The sequence below is a fragment of the Microtus pennsylvanicus genome, chromosome 9 (genome assembly GCF_037038515.1).
Source record: "Microtus pennsylvanicus isolate mMicPen1 chromosome 9, mMicPen1.hap1, whole genome shotgun sequence".
NCBI classification, from domain to species: domain Eukaryota; kingdom Metazoa; phylum Chordata; class Mammalia; order Rodentia; family Cricetidae; genus Microtus; species Microtus pennsylvanicus.
This window is the reverse complement of record NC_134587.1, coordinates 14,387,310-14,406,618: the sequence shown is the minus strand read 5'-3', so window position 1 is coordinate 14,406,618 and position 19,309 is coordinate 14,387,310. Positions and strand designations below refer to the sequence as shown.

At 39.5% G+C, this 19,309-nt stretch overlaps 1 protein-coding gene across 8 annotated transcripts in view; it reads left to right on the top strand.

Annotated features, from left to right (window-relative positions):
* B3galt1 (beta-1,3-galactosyltransferase 1) overlaps window positions 1-19,309 on the top strand; it is a 501,059-nt gene that overhangs the window by 346,545 nt on the left and 135,205 nt on the right. For 5 of the 8 annotated variants that reach the window (XR_012911780.1, XR_012911782.1, XR_012911781.1 and 2 more), the window contains one exon: window positions 18,179-18,226. The exons of 2 other annotated variants lie outside the window; for them this stretch is intronic. The gene's annotated coding sequence lies outside the window, so the exon portion shown is untranslated. Of the gene's footprint in view, window positions 1-5,297; window positions 5,428-18,178; window positions 18,227-19,309 lie in introns of those variants that run through there. One more of the 8 variants, XM_075984984.1, reaches the window with a different exon arrangement.

Below are 19,309 nucleotides of genomic sequence, written 5' to 3'. Positions count from 1 at the left end.
AATATTACCATCTCCCTCACAGCAGTCATTTCCCAAGAGCTTGGTAACCACATGGACAAGTAGATGACTCACTGGGCTTCATAGACACAGAACTCTTTCACCATGGAAAGAATTTCCATTGCTGGCATTGACTGACAGGAGAGCAGAGGCCCAGTCCATTACTCATCCCTCCTAAAATCAGGAGACTAAAGGTGTTGTTGGAGTCCACTTGCTTGTTCTCAGCTGCCCAGCCCTGAAATAACCACACAGAAACTGTATATATTAAATCACTGCTTGGACCATTAGCTCTAGCTTCTTATTGGCTAACTTGTACATCTTAATTTAACCCATTTCCAGCATCTGTCTCTGGTGGGGCTATATGACATCTCACTGACTCCGCCTTCTTTCTCCCAGCATTCAGTTTAGTTTTACCGCTGCCTAGCTCTGTTCTGCTAAGCCACTGGTTGAAACAGCTTCTTTATTCATTAACCAATAATAGCAACATATATACATAAGGACCTCCCACACCATACAGATCGTCTGAAGTTGAAGACATTTCTTTGAGATGGGGAAAAAAATCAAAAGAAGAAATTATCAACTATGAGATCAACATACAGAATCTACTTTAATTGATTAAAAAGGTATTTTTAATTTGTTATTTTATCTATCATTCTGGTTTAACCTTTCACCCAGTAGAGTCAAAAATAAAGATATTAGGGTAAGGAAGGCAAAGCGGTAAAGAGAACTTTAATCTCCTAATTGATGGTCAGGTATGGCTATACTAGCTCATGTAGCAGAAAAAGTAAAGTTGCCAAAATTTATAGAAATCTGAATTCTGTTATATGAGTCTGAAATGAATATATATACTTGACTTCAGGTAAGACTTGTCTTGCAGGATGCTATTTGCATAAAAGACCAAGGAACTTCCTAAAGAAATAGCATTCTGCTAAGCAGTGGTGATACACACCTTTAATCCCAGCACTCAGGAGGCAGAGGCAGACAGATATCTGTGAGTTTGAGGTCAGCCTCATCTGAAAGAGCTAGTTCTAGTACAGCCAGAGCTGTTACACAGAGAAACCTTGTCTCAAAAAGCCAAATATTAATAATAATAGCATTCCATTTACTATTTCTCTACAGTAAAATAACAAGAGAAGACAGATCATGAGTGGCAAGTCTTCCTTTATTTTAACCTAATAGAGACGTGATTATCCCTTGGTGAAGAAGGCACAGTGGGAATAAGAACAAACTTAGGGAATGGAAGTCCCCCAGACACAGCTGTACAGACACAAGAGGGGGGAGGGAATAGGATGAGGACGAAAACGGCATGGACCTTGTGGCAAGCACAAGGCTGATCTTTCAGTGCTATTGAAGAATCCTTGTAATCCCTGTAATGTCTAGTTTTGACTGTCATCTTGGTGGGATTTAAAACCACCTTGGCAATAACCTCTGTGAAGGATTATCTGTAGTAGATCATTGAGGTTGGAAGGCCCGCCTTGTATGTGGGTGGTGCCATTTCATAGGTAAGGGTTCTGGCGTGAATTAAAGGTAGAAAGCTAGAGAAGCATAGGCATTGATTCCTCTCTGCTTCCTGACTTGGGCACAGTGTGACCAGCCACCTCTTCTTCTTGTCACTGTGATGGACTGTGCCCCTTGTACCATAAGCAAAACAAACCCATTCTTTCTTAAGTTTCTTGTTGTCAAGTACAAGCAATGAGACAATGAACTAATATGGGGAATAATATTGAAAGTAATATGTGAAGAGGGCAATTTTTACATAAATGACTGTTGCAGAATGTGCCTTCTGAACATGCTCTAACTCATCTACCCAGGCCCACATGCCTTCCCAAAACTGCGTGACAGAAAATGTATGGCAGAAATGAAATCACATCACATTCATGCATCATTTGACAATAGAGATACATTTAAAAATGTATGGCTAGGCAAACTTATGTGGTTAGACAACACACAGCATACTTACCCAAAATTAGACGCCCTAGCCTATTTCTCCTAGGCTACAAACCTCTACAGCCCATTAGCATTCTGAATACTGCTGGCATCTGTAGCATAGTGGTACTTGTATATGTCAATATAGAAAAATGCACTGTAAAAGATACAAAACTAGTATACATTTTCAGGGCCATACCCTGATTGGGTTTAGCATGACTAGATATTGCTCTAGCTGTATCACTGAGTGATTTTTATAGGCTACAGGGGTTCAGGACATTACTGCCCATTACTGTAGACCTGACAAGCTCTGGGTGGTTGTATTCATTATGTATAAAAAACTTGTGGTGGCCGGGCGGTGGTGGCGCACGCCTTTAATCCCAGCACTCGGGAGGGAGAGGCAGGCGGATCTCTGTGAGTTCGAGACCAGCCTGGTCTACAGAGCTAGTTCCAGGACAGGCTCCAAAAACCACAGAGAAACCCTGTCTCCAAAAACCAAAAAAAAAAAAAAAAAAAAAAAAAAAAACTTGTGGTAAATTCGCCTTAGCTTGCTCTAACTTTTACTTTATAAACTCTTTAGAGTCATTTTTGTTCCACTTTTTGCTCTTTTGTAGTAGCATTCAGGGTTTGTTTGTTTTTTTAAAATCCCATGCTTCTTTTTACTAAAAATATTTTTATTATTTTTTTAATTTTTTGATAGAAATGTGGATACAAACACCCACATTGGCAGAGGTCTGCACAAGGTTAGCATCATTAACATCGCTGTCTGCCACCTTGTGTCTTGTCTCATTGGAAAGTCTTCAGGTTCAATGGCATGATGGAGCTGTTGCCATCAGTGCCTTCTTCTTCTTCCTTCCTCCACTCCCACCCTAAGACCTGTGGAGAGGTGTCTCTGGAAAGAAATGCAATCACCCAATTAGTGCATCTAGAGTCTAATCCTTCCGCTGACCTCATAACCACATACATATACAGCTCTCTTTCATATTAGGTAATAGAGGAATACTTGGATCATTCAGACTGCCCAGAGGTAATGGAACACTGTGTACCGTGGCCCAGAGATACTGGTACACTGTGTACCGTGGCCCAGAGGTACTGGTACACCGTGTGCCATGGTGGAATCACTCATGCTGTACGACACTGCCTACCACCATTGTTTTTGGCTGTGACATGGCGATATATCTGGTCTTCAATCCAGACCATAAGAGGTTTCCCCATGTTCGATATATATCTTCCTCAATTTGTCTTAGTGTCATTGTCTCCAGCACATATTATCTGTCACCCGTTCTTATATTTTGGGACCACAGCTGTGGTGTGAGGGAACACTCGTGATTTGGGAGAAACATCCACTTTGATTTCCCACCTTCATCATCTTTAATTGCTCCAGAATTCATGTCCAGGTCATTCACTTGACAATCACTTGTCAATCACTCTTACTGGGAAGATTAGCAGTGGGTATTTTATATTTACGGTCCATGATGAAGAAAACAACATGAAATTAAGTAAAGAACAGGAGGAAATGATGCAATCGGGAGACAGAACAATGATGAAATGGATGCGATTGCTGCCAGAATGGCTCAGCATGGTCTTTAACACATGCAATCTAAGTTGAGGGAGCTTACTCAAAAATGAGAAAATATATATTCATACACAAACCAATAAATCATTAGTGTAGATGATTCTGTGTGCCATCGATACCTTTATACTGGTGCATCCCTAAGCAACATGAATTATTAGTTCCTATTTAATTTATAGGGTCACCGTTGACTATGTTGTTTGCTGTCAGGTAAACCACAAACTCTGCAGCAGAATTTGACTGCACCTCCCAAACTACATCATGACAAGGCTATGCACTTCTGCCTTGGTATTTCCTTTTGCTCCCTTGGCATTCTGGATCTATTAGCCTGTGTGAGGAAGTGGAAAGAGCCCGCGGAAAGGCATGTGGAAAGGGAGTAAGTTGCTGAGCCTACAAACTAGCCGAGCTTCTAGCTGACCTCCTACCAGGCATGCAGTGCACCCTTCTCCATCATGAGAACAATCCCTCTTGAAAGTGGACTCCCCGAGTTCTCCAAAAAACAGCTACAGGGCTGATAGTGCATGGAACCGAAACAAAGGGCTCTATTTAACCCTTCCAGATTAACAAACAGCACAAAGATGGTTGATGTTTAGACCACTAGATTTTGAGGTGGCTAATATGTAGCAATAAAATCAGATCCAAAAATACTTTTTTTTTCATTATTGGTCAGCTGATTACAATATTTTACAGTCTTAATGTATGAAAGTTTGCAAGCCCAGCTTGAGTCCCACTGAGCTAAAATCATGGTAACTAGAACTCGTTATAGAACCAATTATATCTGCATCATAGTTGTAAAATAAAATTAAAATCGCTTGATGACCTGTAGATATTCCCAGGACATCTGATCCCCTGAATTGTCAGTGAAAATGGGATAAGTGTCAGATATAGGGTGAGTTTCTCATGCTTTGTAGCTTGCTTAGGCATTACTTCGGGGGACAGACTGGCTCACGTTGTACCCAGTCTCTATTTTTACACTTTCACATCTTCACAATTTGTTACATTTATGAATTTTCTCACCATCCCACACACTGTCCCTGCTCTCCTCTATACCTCGCTAAGATATAACCACCTCCTTTTCCTCAATGTCCACATAATAGCTAATCCAATCATACCAAATACAATAAAAGACATGGCCCACAGCCATATTTTATGAAATTTGTGCGGAGTCAGAAGGAATACACCTAACAAGAGCGGCACAAAGCCACCCTTAGCCACTCCCAGTGACTGACAGTGCTGCTAACTCAGGATAGCCTCCCTCCATGGCTCTGGAGAAAACCTAGATAAAGTGAAGAATCCTTTGCTCCCTGGGGCAGGAGACAGTGCCTTGTAGCCTCTGACCCCGGGTTACTGCAACTCTAACCTTGTAGACAGAAAGCTTGTTGCTGACCCCGTTTGAGAGATTTATCCTTGGACCAGTATGGAAAATGCCACCATCTTCTTCTATCCTCCCAAGAAAGAAGGCAGATAGTGTTACTGTCTTTTATGGGCTAAAATATAGTTTCCCCTTCAGTTATATGAATATAAAGAAAATTATTTATATAACCTTGGTATTTGGAGAATCTTGCAAATTCAGTTTTTGTTCCTGGGGCCTTACAACAAACTTTTTCCTGCGTATTTTTACTTCATATTACCTATTTTTCTCCTGCACCCTCCCCCCAGCCTCCCTCCCTCTTTTTGGAACCATAGTCCAAAAAGTAGAGGCCGCCGCTAATCAACAGGGCAAAGTACCTGGTAATGTGTGTTTAAGAAGCAGAAGAGGGGGGCATCCATGCCAGGAGCTGGCCTCAGCTCAAGGTAGTGTGCTGCCAAAGGCAGGGAGGATAAAGACCAGGTGTCATCCAGAGTCTACAGGAGAGCTTCAGCATTTCCAAGGAAGATTAAGATGGCACCCTCTGAGCTCTGTGCCCTGTGACTTCTGAATTCTGGATGAGGTGAGAAAAGAGAGGAGGAAGGTGGGAGCCCAAGCATTAGGCCAGCAGCCACAGGTGTGGTGTTAGCCCTGTGTCTGATGGAGCCCGGAGGCTCTGGGAGTCCTGTTGATTTTGAGTATGCTGAAACTGTGTTAATATTTGTGTAGCTAGATATATTCTGTTGTGATGGGAAATTTGAGTTGGGCAGAGGTAGGAATAATTTTCAGATTTTTAGTAAAAGCCACAGTCTCAAATAGCAGCAAAGGCCCAGGGATCTGTGACATCGGGGTGCTTCCATCACAGCTGGGGGGCACGCACTGCATGGCGGTAAGTGATTCTCGCATATCGTATCAACTTCATTATGCCTCACAGCGAGGGACAAGTCTGTTTCCTTCATTTGCTAGGATACGGGCCTGGCTCGGGAAACCGGCAGAATTCAGATGCAATCCTTGCTCTGAAATATGCTAAGATCCAGTGAGCCCTCTTGGGCAAGGAGATAAATATATTCACCACTTCTCAGATGAAATAAGGTGATATGCAAAACTTCTCAACACAGTGTATGGTATCACCGTGGAACCTATTTAGTAATGACATAAATGCTTCTAAATATATGTTGATAGGTAGGTGGGTAGACAGACAGATGACAGACAGAGACAGACAGGCAGACAGACAGATAAATAGTAGTGTATATTCTATTAAGTAGAGTTGACTCTGAAAGCGAGCTATGGCACCAAAAAAAAAATTTCTTTGTTAGAATAAAGGGTAACATGCTAATTGGCGTTTATATACTTCTAAAAAAAATCATTTACCCTCCAGGTACAAAGGGTAGACTTGCTGTTCAAACAAAACCAACATTACTTGCTCGCACTGCAGAAGGACTGTAAATGCTAAACCAGCTTTAGGAATGAAGCAGAAAAACAACTCACCTGCCTTGAGACCATTAATGAGTATAACCTGCTTACAGTTAATGACATAGATACCCAGAGCCCTGGAATGGACACTCTGGGGTATTAAGACACTGAAATTTCTGATTAGAAAGAGTTCAAGAGAAAGTTGAGTTCAAAATTCTTTTTTTTTTAAGACGAGGAATGTGAGGGGCTTTTAAAAGAGTGAAGTCCCTATCTATGCTCTACCTATAGCAGTGAGATAGTAAAGGGATGGAGAGGTTTCTGTGAAGACCTTGCTCTGCCTGCTCTTTGAAACAGGCTGTGCTCCTCATGGGCAAGGAGTCTGACCACTTGGCTTCAGACATACCAATGAAGAAATAACACCCGTTCAAAACCGTGCAGCGCCCGCTCTGCTGGAGTTGCAGGCCCATTCTGTTTTCCATTTGTTTGAAAAAGTTGAAGTGTGTTTTTGTTGAGATTTTAAGTCTGTTTAATCTGATCATCCTTGCTTCTTCTGTTTCTCTTTTCTTCCACACCCTATCAAATCAGCCAGCTAGCCCCTGATGAATGTTCTTCTTGAATCTGCCACTCTGGTCCCAGATGCCATCATCTTTTGATTTGGATTAAGTCAATATCCTCACATCTGGTCTCCTCGCTTTCATCTTGTCTCTCACGAAAATGATCTCTTTTAATGGCCCTGTGCAAGGCATCCCAATATTACCCACTGAATTTCGAATAACATCCAGGAGATTTGCCTCAAGTACAGCATCCTGTGCATTGTGGCTCCTGTGTCCTTCAGTAAACTCACCTTTTGCTTCCCCTCACCTTGATCCTGTTCTCTACCATGCTTGCCTTTATTCTGTTCTTGAATGCTTCCAGCTCATTCCCATGCTAGAGCCTCATGTGGTGATTCTGTTTGCACTATTTTTCTACCAGTGCTCTGAAATCTAATTACATATTTTCAGTCATCATTCTATTTGCATGTCACCTCCTCAAAGATACTTTCCCAACCCTCCCCCCACTTTCTGCAAGGCCCCCAGTCAGATACTATTATATCGCTGACTCTGTTTTCATTGTAGCATCTAATAACTCCATGACTTTTTTCCTTTGACATATTATAAAAATTCCAGGCCTAGTATCAATGCATGATACACTAGCAAATGTTGAATAAATATGCGTATAAAGAATAAAAGAGTTAATAGCAATATAGTTGGGGAAAGAATTACATAAAGCTCCTCTGAGTTGCTGAAAAGATGCAGATACTGAAAAAAGGCACATGGGGAATACACCTGCTACACCAAATATGAATCTGATTTAAGGGCTAAATTTATGTCACTTGGTATTTTTCCCAAAGCAGAAGTTACTATTGTAGTTTCCAAATAGTAAGTTATTCCTAAGTCACAGAAGTAGAAACAGCAAGAAATAACTTTCACCATTTCCTTGGGTATAGAATATAAAACTTATTAGTCTTACCACATTCATTCTGAGCTTTCCCAAATTCATTGTGGATTCCTCTCCAACTCTCAACCCAAACTTTTCAAAAGGTCACTTTAGAAAAATAGACAGCAACGAAATAAATATGGCTCCCAAACTTGAATTTGCCTCCTCCCTATAATCCCTATTTTTATTTGCAACAAAAGTCTCTATAGCTGCAGGACGAATAATCACAGCGGTTTCCCAAGAGCTTCCAAAGTGCAAGCACATATGTGATAAGTACTGGAGGAAGAAATGAGAACAAAAATAACACAGACGCCAGTGAGTGCACCTGCCTGCCTGCAAGGAGCATCACACACCTAGGGCTTCCCAGTAACAGGAATACTTCTGAAGTAGCCAGCTCACAGCATTGGGAGGGCAAAATCAGTAACACCTCTGAGAAGTCCAGTTCCCAGAAGTCCCATGCTTGAAATGCATATTGCTTCTTCAGTCTTACATTCTCTCCTTCCTCCTCTCCTCGTGAGCTCACTGTATTGACCTAAATCTCTAGCAAATTGGATTACCCTGTGCTTATTTGGGAGTACTTGGACCCTGGACAAGGCTCTTTTCCTTGTCTTCCAACTAACATCATGAGTTCCATTGCCTGTGAACTTCTTTGAGCCATGAAGAAGGCTGCCGGGAGTGAGGGAAGGGGTTATCTCTATCCAATCCAGGAAAGAGTATTGTCTCCTTTCTAATAACAGAGATTAGGGATAAGTGTGTTCAAAGTTAATTTTGCTTTAATAGCTGTATTTACCTTCTCTGCTGTCAGATGAAAAGCTCAGAGGGTAGAGTCGATGACACTCCTAAGCAGAAATACCCATATGAAAGCATTTGATAATTAATCTTTGGAGGAGTTCATACAAACTTTTAAGATGCACATGTGACAATTATTGTTGCCTGGTAGCAAGAGAAAAACGTGAGTATATGTTCTCAAAATATTAGCCACAACCCAGGCTCTATTACACTGTCTACTCCTGATTCCTGACATCTAGGACCAAATCATTTCACAGCTTATTAATTTAAGTCAGGTTCAAAAATAAGTTTGATACAAGAAGACATACAAATTCCAGAATGGGTATGTGAATAAGAACCCTGTCAATTTTCTCACAAAAATTATTTGAAATGGGAGATATAAAATGCATTACAAAATGGTAATTATTTTATAAAATGCATAAAATATTATAAAGTATATTTAGAAAATGTATGCAGAAACATGTAATTCCACCATCCTAACAAACTCCTGTTTGCTTATGTTTTAAGCATGTCTCCACATGTAGTTTGGCTTATATGCAGAATTTCCTTTTTGACCTTTCTAACTAGATTAATTAAAGTATTCTCATCAACACAACCAAAAAACCTTTGACCCACATTCTATCCTGCCTACAGGTTGTGGCACTGAACTTGCAAGAGTGGCAGCCAATTACCTGTTTAACTTGAGGCCCACTCCACTAGAAGGAGCCCATGCTCAACACTGCCTTGGTATCCAGGAACAGGAACAATGCCTAGCCCAATTGTCATCAGAAGGGTATCATCCATCAAGGGAAGCAGATGTGGAGACCCATACCCAAACACTAGACAGAACCAGGGCAACCCTGCAGAAGATGGGGAGGAAGAGTTGTAGGAACCACAGTGGTCAAGGACATCATGAGAACACAGCCCACAGAATCAAATATGCTGGCTTCATGGGGCCGGACAGAGACTGAAGCAACAATCAGGGAGCCTGTATGGGTCTGAGCTAGGTCCTCTGCATATGTGTTATGATTTTGTAGCTTTGTGCTCTTATGGGATCCCCTACTAATAGGAGTGGGGAATGCCTCTGATTCTTTTGCCTGCACTTGGGACCCTTTTACTCCTATTGGGTTGCTTTGGCCAGACTTGATATGAGGGCTTATGCCTAGTCTTACTGTAACTTGTTAGACTATGTTCACCAAATAGCCCTGAGTGCCCCCCCTTAAGGAAAATGGAGGAGAAGTGTATCTGGGGAAGAGGGGAAGTAGGGTAGGGACTGGGAGGAGTGGAAAGAGGGAAGACTGCGGTAAGGATGTAATATATGAGAGAAGAATAAAAGAGGGAAAAAGAAAGTATTTTCCTTCACTGCTACACTTACCCTCATGATTTGCCCCATGATTTTATAATACAGCAAAATATTTTATCAGGTACCTGTATGATAAACATTGAGAAGGAAATATTGCTATGTTGCCCAGTCTCTAGTAATCTTCTTGCCTCAGTTTCCCTCAAGTGCATGTCAACACTCCATTTATGCTAGCATAATTTAGTTACTATCTCCATTAGCGAATGATATTTAAGTTTCTTTCAATATTAAAATTAATATTTAAAATGGACACTTTTTAAATAGGATTCTCTGTTCTCCTTTTAGTTTCTATATTTAAGATAACTACACAAAAATGGGATTCTTCAATCTATGCCTGAATACTTTTATAATTCTTGGAATTCCTTAGCCAATTTATTATTCAAAGGCTGTAATTAATTCTTTCTCCAGTCACATGTAAGGATATTAGGTTCTCCTCAATTTCATCAAAGTGCATCTATCTTCTCTGCAATATGAAGGTAAAAAATGCTTTTTCCTCCTCTGTTCCTTTTCATTTGTGTGATCATTGGTAAGATCATCCTAGCATGTTAGGGAATGGTCGTCTATCTCCTTTTATATGCTCTGATAGTATTTCCAATGAGATTTCCTGTCTTGGGAAGGCCTTTCCAACATAAACTCGGGCAGATGTAGGACCAAGTGAGGAAATGCAGAGGACACCAATTTGTTTGGATTGTGGGCAAAGCAGAATATAAACACACAAAGCATGTAGAACCCATCACAAGAGGAACAGGAGCTTCCGCAACAACACATAAGGCCCTTTCCTTGGGAGTGCTGGCTCAGATGTAGATTCATAGTTCTTTGATAGAATTTACCCTAGTTGGTTCCTAAGAAAGCAGTAGTAAATTCCATGTCTCCTCTTCCTCCTGACTCATGTAACAATTCAATCTGCCCTAACTTTCGAGGACATACAAATAAGTTAGTCTTTCTACCGATGTTGATTGTGTTCTTAATAAACACTGTCTTACCACTTCCATATTATTTTTTGCAATCAATGAGATTTTAATATAAGAGAGAAAAGTATTACCTTTCATGGCCCACTGCTAGGTTCATGGCTGAGATCCTTATAACAAAAGAGATGAGCCAAAGACGGGCAGAATTGGGTGACATGGAAGCCTTCAGAAAGGAGAGCCTAAAGAAATGGCACCACAGTGCTGTTCTGTGGACAGTGTATGGTTTCAGAACAAGGGTATTATCTGTCTGTTAGTAACAGACTGGGGTAGCTTATACACCTGTTTGTTTAGATGCTCTTGACTGTCCTTCAGGATAACTAGATCAGACACTACTACTTAGGGACTTCTAGCAAGGAAGAGAAAGGCAATCCGAGAGGCCCTCCAAGATTCTGTGGCTAGTTTCAAAGGAAAACAGGATGAGAGAAACATAGACCAATCACGGCCAATGTGTCATTTTGGGGTTGAATGTTCTAAACTCCATCAGTAGCACACTAAGAACTCTAGTTTACTATTGAAGAATGTTGTGCTAGCAGGTAAATATTTGATTAACATTTTCTCTTCAGAAGTAACTAAATTGTTTTTTATTTCTTTTCTTGGTTTTAAAGTTTGATGTTAGTTTTTTTCTGCTTAGTATTTTCTGGTAAATGGTTTGTTACATAGAAAACCAGCTAACACATCAGTCATCTGGATGCTTCACTCTACATAATAGCAAAGACCTGGGCAGAGGGGACTGTCCACGGATTGTAACTGGATGGTTGGATGTGATACGGAACTCAGTAACTGCCAGTAAACAATTTGTACTTTAGAATAACAGAAGGCCAGGTGTGGTGGTCTTGCCATCAATCCCAGCACTCTGGAGTTCAAATCCAGCCTGATCTACATAGCAGATATCAGGACAAAGAGGGCTACATTCAAAGACCCTGCCTCAATAATAATAATAATAATAATAATAATAACAGAAACATAGAGCAGGCAAGACAACCATGAAAATGGATTTCAGTTCAAGAGCTAACAAAAAAGAAGATGGCTAAATAGTTGCTTAAGTATCAAAGAGAGATTCTGAGGAAAGAACCTAACTTAAGCCCTGTTAATTCACTGCTTCACTCTCCCCCAGTGAATCATCTAGTTACACATGCAATGCTACTGAAGCAGGATTCTGGATTTTAAAAACAATGCATTGGGCTATGGCATTGTTCAAAATTCTTCAAAGAAAAAATTGCCATCCTTGTAGAAATTGTTGAATATTTGGCATTAAATTTTGAGTGAAAATATTGTACAGGGTTTTCTGAAAAACAGATTCCTTCCCTTTCTGCATGGAAATGTGGTATGTCATATTATTTACTTGTTATGTACTGTTGGAGAAAAAACCCAAAACTCCATCAGGACAGGCAGGTAATCTATCATTGAGCTACATTCCCAGATCTAGGATACTGTCCAAATAGTTGCCCTAATTAAGAAGGTACCACCCACTTAGAAAATGTACTGAAATCCTCAACATGATCCATCCTATAGAATTAAAATTCTATGATATATTCATACTTTTTCCTTTTCTGTCTCTCTCTGGGTGTCTCTCCTCTCTGTTCCTCTCTTTCTCTCTCTGTGTCTCTCCCTCTCTGTCTCTCTCTCACGCCCTCTCTGCCAGAAAATGTCATGGGGATGTTATTCATCATTAAAAGTAAGCTCTGCTACAGACAATTTAGTTTATGGGCTACAGCAAATACGTAGTTACAGCCAATTTATTTAATGCACCCAGGAAGTTCTGGTATCTAATCACAGCTTGTACTTGGAGCAAGAGGAGCTGAAGACAGTGGAGGAAAACTTAGGCTTTATCCAACGATGGGAGAATTTGTAAATCGTGTTCCATATGCTTTTGATCACATCCTGTCCTAGAGAGGTCTCTTCATATATAAACAAGGGCAGGAGCAGACAGTAGAAGTATCACTCCGTGTTCTTTCCCTGTCAGAGAAAATAATACATTATTGAAGAGAGGCAGAACATGGTTTCTGGATGGTTGACCTGTGGAAATAAGAACCCAACCCCAAAGTGAAGAAAGGAAATGTCTGCAAAGTCCCTCAGCTGAAGTCAGGGTTTTGAAAGAAGAATCACTCGACTCTGAAGAGAAGAAAACCAGGCAGATCTCAGCAGTCTCACTGTGACTGACATACTGAGACTCCAACAGCTGTGTCTGGCTCCCAGCACACTGGCCATTAAGCAGCAATGCCTCTCTATCTGGGCACGACTGGTCCTACAGTAGATCAAACCCAGTGCAGTAGGAAAGTAAAGGTTGCAAGAGGCAGGGATAAGCATCTCCCTTTTGGAGAAATTATTTTGTAACCCTGATATCTTCAGGGGAAAGCTCATTTGCCAGCAGTCTTCTCTTAGTGATCAATCTTATGTTTATATTAGTTTCTATTGTTTTATTTCCAGAAACCTTCCCTTGGCTGTAGTGCTATCTCTATTGCTTTTGTTCTCAGCGAAATCTGTTTTGTATAAAGAAGATAAAGGAGTCAACTAATTAGTTTTCTAAAGTGATAATTGTAGATCCCATTCCTGTTTACATAGCATCTGTGTGTTAGCTAAGGTTTCTGTCCCACCCGGTCCCGCAGTCATTCAATCCCAAAGAACTACACAGAGGTCTACATTAATTATAAACTGGTTGGCCTAGTAGCTCAGGCTTCTTATTAATTCATTCTTACATCTTAAATTAGCCCATTATTCTTGTCTATGTTAGCCACGTTGCTTGTTACCTTCATCAGCAAGGTGTTCTCATCCTGATCCCTCTGGATCTGGGTGATGACTGCAGACTGACTCTTTCCTCTTCCCAGAATTCTCCTGTTCTGGCTGCCCTACCTCTACTTCCTGCTTGGCCCCTGACCAATCAGCATTTTATTAAAATACAACTAATAAATCTTTACAGGGTCAAGATCATTGTCCCACAGCATCTGTGTATAATAATCAGAGACTTCCATCCAGGCTGTCTCAGTGCACTGCAATGTAGATATAAAATCTGCTTGTAGTCGAGCATAGATTCCTTTCTTGCATAGATCTCATAGAATTAAATGAATCTTTGCACATATTATAAACTGACTGATCCTTCCTTCTCTTGATACAGTGTCAGAAGACTGTATGTAAGTTATTTAAACATCTGACTCCTATTCTCAAACAAAGCCAAAAGGCTAAAACTGTCTCAGGAGAAACTCTTGATAACTTTGACCTGGCATTGACCACAGTTTTCAGCATTCCAGATGTACGTAATAAGTAGAGAATATCAGAGATTCAAAAATCCTCATCCTTTTAATTATCTTTTAATTAACTTCCTGTGTCCTTTAATGAAGATTTCAGTTTTCATAATCATACAGAGTTCATGACTCCCGCAGGTCCTTAGTGTCATAGAGCTAGATTTTCACATAATAATTGGTTCCTTAAAATTCAGTAGTGTGGGAGACAGGCTATAAGCTGATGAGTCTGATTTAGCATAGTCTTTGAAAGGTTTTTTGTTCCACTGCTTAGACTGAGATCCTTTAGGTCAGAGTCATTTGGAGTTTCACCAAATCAAATAGTAAATGCTGAAATTCCTTAAGCAAGTGATACAGTTTTTACTGAAACAGAGAAACTGTAAAGTTGGATTTATATCAGAAGTATGATTAGCTCCTGTCTCCATCAACTCTTTCTAAGATAGTCCGAGGAAGGGGGATGATTTGTTTTTTTAATCATTTAAGGAGATGGAAATGTTAAACATCTTAACTTGACAATTACACATTAATTACATCGGTCAAATCACCACACCCCACAAATATGTACAATTAATAAAATAATTTTAAGAGTAAAGGAAATGACACAGTGATAAATGAGTCAATATTATTTTATGGAAAAATCTAAATTCTTTAATGGCAAAATGATGTAAAGGTCCTTCTGTCTGTGTTGCTTTCATTGGTTAATAAAGGAACTGCTTTGGGCTTATAGCAGAGCTATAAGGGAACAGAGCTAGGTGGGGAAAACTAAATGGAATGCTGGGAAGAAGAGGGAGAGGGAGAAGCCATGGATCCTTTGCCTGAGACAAACGCTGGTTAGAATCTTTGCTGGTAAGCCACTGCAATGTGGTGATATACAAATTAATAGAAATTGGTTAAATTAATATAAGAGTTAGGCAATCAGAAGATAGAGCTAATGGACCAAGTAGTGTTTTAATTAATACAATTTTTGTGTGATTATTTTGGTTCTGGGTGGCTGGGACAAACAAGCAGGCCTCCTCCTACAAATTGGTGCTCAACATGGGGCCCAAACCCACAATGCTTGGATTAAGAATCCCATGATCTACCGACTGAGTTGCTTTCTCCACTTGCTTGAGATACAGTCATTCTCAATGAAGGTGGTCCTGAAGTCCCTTGCAGAGTGTCACTTACCTGACAGCATCCTTCATTATTCTGCAATGATCTGCTCTACCATAGTGAATAATATAGTTTATAATTCTGTAACACAGAAAGAGGCATATTAGACAAAAAGGAAAAAGACATTTCCAAATGTTATCAGGAAGACCTACTCATTCTATGTCTTACCCAGCACAGAAGGCTAGAGTCACTGTGAATGGTGACAGCAACATCATTTAGTTTAATGTTAAACCTGGGCTGGAAATCAGCTTAGTTGCTCAGAGTTTCAAATAATGTGTCTTTTTTTTTCATTTAAGCAAATCCAATATTGCATGTCCTTTTAAAATCTCTGTTATTTAAAACTGTAAATAAGACATTGACTACAAATCAACAATAGTTCATTTATTTTAATATTTCATCTGAAATTATTACCACTCTAAATTGATTTTTATAGATTTATTTTGGAGTTTGTCTCAATTAGCCTTGTTTGCTGAGACTGGCCTACACTCATAAATATATTTGCTCTGAAGATGAAGCTTAGCTGTTCTGTTTGCTGTTTTCAGTAAACTGCACTCCAATGAAATACCAAGAGGTATTTCGTACTTTATACATCTAACCAATGAGATCTCAGACAGCAACCTAGAGATCTTTCAAAATGTAATATTTCACAACAGTATCAATAGAAGATCTTCTTTGTGTTAGTCTCAATTTTTATTCACTCAGTTCGATAAGGTGTGTGTGCAGTATACTTTCTGTGGTCCTTGAGTTACTGTAAAGGCTAAAAATGAAGGTGAATAGTGTGTGGAGCCCATTGGTATTGATTGAAATGAAGGTGTGTGTGCAGTACACTTTCTGTGGTCCTTGGGTTACTGTAAAGGCTAAAAATGAAGGTGAATAGTGTGTGGAGCCCACTGGTATTAATGGCCTGTCAAGACTTACTCAAAGCTCAAATCCAGTGTAAGGTGGTGGGATTCAGAACTCTGAAAAGCAGATATCGCATTCCTGTTTGGTCAGCCCATTCTTTGTCAAATAAATAACCTAAAACCTAGAGAGTAGCCACTATGTCTCCAAGACTATATAACATCTGTGCATTCAGAAATCAACATACCGTTAGATTTTACTGTTATTAGAGTCTGATTACTTCTTCAGAGAGATTTGAATTAATAGTCTTCTGTAATAGTACCTTTTTAGTCTGGACCCTTTATACACAGTTTGTAAACCTCAGGGACTATTTTTAATATGCAAGATATGTTCATTAATATTTAATGCATTAGAAAATAAACCTGAGAAAGTTAATACCATTAATTTTAAATAGTTTTAAGAATTAATTAGCTGACTTATTTTCAAATAAATAGCATCTTTTTAAAGGAAAAATAACTTCATTATTCAGTACAAGTTAGTGAGAAGATGACTTTCTTATATTTTTTCAAGTATTTTTATTAAATAGAAAACAACTGGACTCCCATATATGCTCCTGAAATCTGTTGTGATCTGTCATTGTGGTTGAAGTACAAAAGGAAATGTAGACCTCGGGTAGATATGTAGCCAGAGAAGTTAGGTCATTATGGGCTCCTAAATGGTGTCAAAGACCAACAGGGGTCCAGCAAACATACTTTGGGAATCAGTGTTTTTTCAAACACAAAGCCTTATTCTGCCCGCTTACTGAAGAACATGACTACTCTAAAATCCCATTTTAATTATTCAGAAGTAACGATGTGGATCATTTGGCCTAAAGATTATAAAAGCTACTGCAGGAAGCACTAGCTTTTCCAGAAAGATTTCTCTAGTTCAATGGCTGTTTGTCTAAGAAGAGGTATTTGGGGCCATAACACTGTCATGTCGTATTATGTACTTCCCCTTAGATATTCTGGATTTCATAAAACACTGCATTATGTCTTACAGAATAGTTGCCCATCATAGCCATTTAGAAATGTATTCTCCTATTAATTCCTGGGCTATGTATCCAGGCAGGTTCTTTACTTCTTCTCTGGTTCACAGCTAGTATAGCCCATCATTATAATGCCCATTTGGTAGTTATTTCTTTTTGCTAATTGTACAGTGATATTTGTGTGTGTGCACACACATGGTGGAGGTGCTGGTGTTAGGATGAATCCTGATTACATACTTTTGCAATTGTTTGTCTTCAAAAAGACAAATTTTCCCTTATTACAATCCATGAATTAATACTTTTATACCAAATGCTCCAGATTATTTTCTCCATTATAGTGAAATATCTCCTCAGATTTTTTTAGCTCAGTCCTTTTATTTTTCATATAAATAGAAACAAATAGGAAAGGGATGGCTTTCTCAACACTATGCAAAAAAATTATAGGAAAATTTATAACCATCTCTTTATGGATACATAACACCACTGTGTTTAGACAGTACAGTAAAATACATCAATGTGGATTGAGGAAATGTATCTAGGTCACTCTTCAAAGTCATTATTTTACTTACTAAGGATCACATTTGACCCAGACAGTCTTAAATGCCAACAGCACAGTAGAGTTGAGAGAGATGGAGACCTTGCCAAGAAAACCATGAACAAGTTCTGGATCCCACACCCAAGTCAAACCAAGATGCCAGTAGGTTTTGTTCTTTGTAAAGGGATCCAATTCAGAGCAGCTCTGTCCAAATATATCATCCTGAGCTATACCTGGAAATATTAAATGATACAAATCTTCCTCTGATATTGGAGGTCAAATATGTATTAATAGATTTTAGTCCAGTAGAGCACCATAAAAATCAGTTGGAGGGCTAGAGAGATGGCTCAGAGGTAAAGAGCATCATCTGCTCTTCCAAAGGTCCTGAGTTCAATTCCCAGCAACCACATGGTGGCTCACAACCATCTGTAATGGGGTCTGGTGCCCTCTTCTGGCCTGCAGGCATATACACAGACAGAATATTGTATACATAATAAATAAATAAATAAATATTTTGAAAAAAAATCAGTTGGATAATCTTCCATTGCCTTCTTTTCAGGAAGGAAGAAATGAATCTCCATGGAACTGTGGATGGTCTTTGTCTCAGGTAATAACTTTTTAACCTTCCTGGCCACCTTAGTCTATCCTGCTTCCAAGTACTTAGATGATGCCAAGTGTGAGTTCTGTCACAATTATTTCTCAAATCCTTGCCTGTCCTTTCTACCCAAAGATGCTACATTGTGGGTTGATATTGCCGCTTACCTCCAACCTGATCGTCTTCCTCTCAGAAGTAACTTTGTCTTTGCCAAGAATCTACTCATCTATTTCGGATTCTGCATTGGCTTCTACTGATCCCAGCTTAAGACAGCAATGCCCAAGACTGATCTTAGTAGTTAACAGTAAGCATGATTTAAAGATAACTGGAAAACCACACCCTCTCCTGAAGTATCTTCTCTTGTAGATATTAAGTAGGACCCTTGGGAATATATCATCAAAGAACAGCTAGCTACAGCTAAATTTATATAGGCCACTGGTGAAGTCACTGGATGTACTTTGTCTAATTAACGACTACAATGTCTTCATAAGATATTATTAGCACCGACTTATAGTTGACAGAACCAAAGCTCAAAGACTTCAATAGCATGTCCAATTTAGCACAAATAAGATATAATATAAGCAGTCTCATATTTCAGTCTTTTTGAATCTACTATACCCAGGTCACTCTACCTGGCAGACTAGTGTCTAGGAGAACCTTGGGCATCCTTAAATTCATTGTAGTTTACATGTAAGCAAGGTTTGGCATTTTCCCCCTTTTTTCATTTACTTAAGCACCTTTTTACTTCGAGGTTGCATGTTCATTCATGCTTAGCCAAGGGTAGGGCAGATACCTGTACTTTGCAGTCTGCTTGATTGAGTGCAGGGGCAAAGCTGTGTCATGAGCAACCTCTAAGCCTTTTGTCCCTGCTAGATAACAGGAAATTAAATCACTGTGATTTGCTCCAGGCCAGAAGTTCATTGACCAGGATAAGGTCCCTTTACTTATTGTTTTTAGCTTAAAGATACCATTAACACCACAATGCTCTATAGCCAGAATAAAGGAAGGTTTTCAAGTGATGGATAGAAGGTTTGTCCTTAGAGCCTGAGATATATGTTATACCCATCAGCTTTTGTTGACACTGTTACATCTCAT